The sequence below is a fragment of the Globicephala melas genome, chromosome 1 (genome assembly GCF_963455315.2).
Source record: "Globicephala melas chromosome 1, mGloMel1.2, whole genome shotgun sequence".
Classification (NCBI taxonomy): domain Eukaryota; kingdom Metazoa; phylum Chordata; class Mammalia; order Artiodactyla; family Delphinidae; genus Globicephala; species Globicephala melas.
The window spans coordinates 43304092-43308617 of record NC_083314.1 but is presented as its reverse complement, the minus strand read 5'-3'; the positions used below and the strand labels follow the sequence as shown (position 1 = coordinate 43308617).

Genomic DNA, 4526 nt, shown 5'->3' with positions numbered 1-4526 from the left:
GATGAGCACCTGATACTATCATTTTGTTCAGGGAAGGTGGCCATCCAAATAATTAAATAATTGTGTAATTGGTCTTTGTGAATACTATTTCCTTTAGGCAGTAAATAGGAAAAAGTGAAGAGGGAGGGGAGCTGAGTTTTGGCTGACTTTAGGAGGGAAGAAAATCCCAAAGCACATTTTTCCTTGGAGTAGAAATAATCTTCCATCCACAAGCTGCTTAATTACCTCCCCCCTTCATTCTAGAACCTCAGTCTAATTGAAACCTGGTGAACTTTGCAACAAGTCTCATCTAATCAGAATGGTCTCTCTGATTTAAGCTGCCTTACCTCCTGCAATTCAGGCTATTGTAGGCATTGCTCCAGTATCCTAAGAGAGACAAGATTCAACACATGAGAAAAAGCAGGGTCTGAGGAATGCAGTCTTTAATCCTTTCTCACCCCACTGTGAGAAAAGGTTGAGCAGTCAGAGATTAACTCTCCAAGATTATGTTTTGTTGTTCTTTTGGTGTGGGTCAATTTAGCAGCTACTGTTTAGAATGAACTTGATGTTAAGACTTCCTTATACCACAATGTATTAAAGTATATTTATTAAAAAATTCTAAGCTTTTTGTTTTAGTAAATATGTATGTATTTTGCTAGATGAGTGTTAACACATAATGGAGAATATTGCAGAAGAGTCAGCTAAAAAATTCAGAATAATGAAATACTGTTTACAGTATTGTTCCTACTCTTGTCCATCCTTTGGAAAGATACACCCAGCAGTTGCACAGGAAAATTATTTTCTCAGATATAATGCTGTGATCAAAAGCATCCCCTCACAGGCTACACCTCATTGTCTTTGTCAATGAAATTGACATTGAGCTGTAGAGATAAAAATTTCTGTCTCTGATTCTAAGGCTAAACCTGCTACACATTCTTTTTCACCTAGAAGGGTATTGATAGGACTACCCTGAGCGTCCTTCTCTTCCCTTAGATGTAATTAGGCACATACAATGGAAGAGGCTTAAATTGAGCTTTGATGCACCAGACAACCTTTAAAATCAGCAGCTCCTCATTTTCCTCCAAGGGCTAATTTCATGGAGTAGAAACCGGGCTTATGAGTAAGTTAAATTCACCTGTGAGAAAATGAAGTTGCATTTTTGCATATCTATGTTTTGACTTTAAATTTCCAACCTTCTACACTTGGTAGGGAAGAGAGGCCACAGAAAAAAAGATAGGGGGAAATATGGTTAATCTTTTTGAAAATAAAAAATAATAATGAGCTAATAAAAGCAGTATGGTCATCTGCGTTTTACACTCAGAGATTAAGTAACTTGCTGGTGGTCACACAGCTAACAGGTGGTGGAGCTGGGCTGCAAACCCAGGAAGATGGGCAGCAGACTATCTAGCCAGGACCCACTTACTCTACTGCTTGTGTAAAAGAAACAAGAGATGGATAGGAGATAACTGGATCAACGGTGATTTTAAAAATATGAGGACAACTGACATATTTGGAAACAGAGAGAAAGAAGTTAGAAATGATGGAAAATTGGGAAGGGGGATGGATAATTAACGGAATAAGTTTCCCAGGAAACAGGAAGAATTAGAAGCAGGTGAGATGAAAAGCACCTGTTCCCCTGGAACGGGAAGGGGAGAAAAGAAACTCGTGAAGACGAAAGGGTTTGGAGTGATGAGAAATCATCATGCAAGGTTTTTTCTTAGAAGGCTTCTAATTTTACAATAAGGAAGGAGAGTGCAATCCTTTGACAAACGGGAAGGGTAGAGGGTGGGATTGAGGGTGACAGAGAGGTAGAGCAGAGAAATGCATTTGGGGCGCAGGGAGAAATGAAGTCCTTGTGGGAGATGTGTTGGAGAACTGTATTTTTGTGGGTATAAATTGTTATTAAAAAAAATCTGAAATTCAAGTAATTTAACATCTTGAGATTAAGTTAAATGACTGAGTTTTTGTGTGCATGAAGACCAAGCCGATATGCAGTCCACAGGTTTAGACACATTCCAGCTTGTATGAGCTTAATAAGCGGCCATATTAGGGTACCAGAAAGCTTCTACTGGAAGAATAAATTTTATTTTAGTTAGAAGACTTTCGAACATGGAAAGTATGAGAGTATCAAAATTGACACAGGTAATTCTAAATCAGAATCTCCATCTATACACAGTGAAACTAAGGAAGAGGAAGACAGATTAGAAAAGCTTTCTTTAAACAAGAACATCCATGTAAAGATTTCAGTCTCTGATCCCTTCCCCCCAAGTAAAAGTCTTCAAAAAATTATTATATATGTATATACAATTGTATAATTACAAGTTTGGATTGACATAACACTGTCTCCTCGACATTCTACTTATAGGTAAAAAATCAGAATTCTTAACTGAAGCTTAAAATATTTTGCACAAAATAGCTGACACCTCAATGCGTGCGTCCTTGTTGCACTCTGTCTTTTAAGCCTGCATTTTTCGAAGCCGCCCCTCACTCCTGCCCACCTCCTGGGAGGTGAAAAAGGACCCCGACCACAGGAGGTGCCGGGCTGCCTCCACTGTGGTCGGCAGCAAGAAGGCAGACGCCCAGCTGGCTCCCAAGCCCCGCAGAGCACCTAACAAAACCCGCCCGGGTGTCCCGACTGTAGAGAATGGGTCGCGAAGCCCCCGCCCCCCCGCTTCCGGTGCGGAGACGCCAGACCACCCACCGTGGCCGGCAGCTTCCGGGACCCGCAGCTGGTGGCCACACCCAGCCAGGAGAGCAGCCAGGAGAGCAGTCCGGAGCTGCGGCTGAGACCGGCTGGAAGGAGGATGGCGTCTTGGAGGAGAAAACCCTGCAGCTGCTGTTGGCCGCCAGCACGCCCCAGCCATGCACACCCTCGCCCGTTGGGGCCCACCAGGGGCCAGGTGAGAACTGCGGGCCGCTGTCACTGAGCCCGCTGCGGGGTGGGGAGGCCAGGCCGGATGCCTCCCCCTCAGTGACCACGCTCTTGCTGCCCGCCGAGGTGGGCTCCCCACGCTCCACAGAGGTGGACGAGTCCCTGTTCGTCTCCCTTGAGCAGGTGCTACCACTACCACCTGCCGCCATGAGTGAAGCCGGGCTGAACCTCGCACTCTGCGGCCCTCGAGTACGGCCCAGGGCCTCCCCACACGACGTGGCCCTGTGCCTGGTGTCATCCTGTGAGTTTGAGCAGCGGGAGGCCGTGCCCATGGCTCTGGCACACGTGTCCCCTGGCAGCGCCAACGACAGCAGCGCTCGGTCCCAGGAGCTGGCGGGCGCTCCAGGAGTCCAGGAGACATCACCCACGTCTGTCAGCAAGTCCCTGCCCACCCTGTCTTAACTCAGACCCCTTGCCTGCCGCTCCCAGCACCTCGGACTCAGATGAGGACACACTCCTGACCCCTCAAGATCGCCCCATCTCTGCCCACGCAGCCTAGTATCTGCATGGTGGACCCTTAGACGCTGCCTCCCGGATGAGAGAACGCCTCGGCCACGCCCGGAAGTCACCCACCCACCCAAACCCTGGCACTGACACCCCCAAAACCACTCCAGTGACCGCTGCCAAAATGACGGGGCTGGCCAGTGGGGACTGGGCCAAGTGGCCACTCAGCGCCCGGAGTCCAGTGACAAAGGAAGTCGGACACCCCTGTCCAGAAAGTCCTCAGTCCTCAAGACGACCACTCGAGGTCCATCCGGTAAGTACCTGGGGGCTGGAGTCCTGCAGCAGGCTCCCTGCTCACGTCCTCCTGTTCCTTCCTTGATCTGTGGTCATAGCCACACCCACCACCCCTTCTGGGCCTCAGTTTCTCCTATAAAATGGAAGCTCTGGCCTCACTGCTTCAGCATTTGCCATTCCAAGGTGCTGGAGCAGTAACGTCAATGGAAACATAACGTGAGCACATCCATCATGATGAATTTTCCAGCAGCCGCGTTAAGCAAAAAGAAACAGGTGAAATTTATTTTAATAGTATAGTCTATGAAACCCATTTGTGTGGAGGTTCCAAAGACCGCCCCTAGGTTCCATGATTGGCTAGGAGTACTCGGTGTGTGGTCATACTCACAGCTAAATTTATTACAGCAAAAGGATACTTAGCAGGATCAGCAAAGGAAAAAGTCTTGGGGAGAAGCCCCTGGGGGAAACCAGGCACAGGCTTCTGGAGCCTTCTCTCAGTGGAGTCACATACCACGTGATTCTCTGACACCAGGAAATGCCCTCTGTCAGGGAAGCTCCTTAGAGACTCAGGGCACAGGGTTTCTATTGGGGCTGGTCGTGCAGGCACCCTCTGCCTCACACATATACTGAAAAAGGATTCTTGGATCCAATTCTTGGACACTAGCTGGGTGTCATACAATTTCCCTCAATTCTGACACTATCTACCCAGAGATAGAATCACATTCTACAGGTAAAGGGCTCCATCCCCTGAGCACCCTCCGCTTCAGGTGCCTATCATAAGTCCAGGTTGATGCCTGTGCTTCTGACTAACTGGCTATAAATCGAGGTTCCTATGACCCCTCTCTTTGGGTTTAATTTGCCAGAGCAGCTGACAGACTGA

The 4526-nt window shown here is 47.6% G+C and overlaps 1 pseudogene; it reads left to right on the top strand.

The window, feature by feature from the left end:
- The first annotated feature begins 2088 nt into the window (after window positions 1–2088).
- LOC115861695 (microtubule-associated protein 1S-like) lies at window positions 2089–3847 on the top strand (annotated as a pseudogene).
- Window positions 3848–4526: the final 679 nt, after the last annotated feature.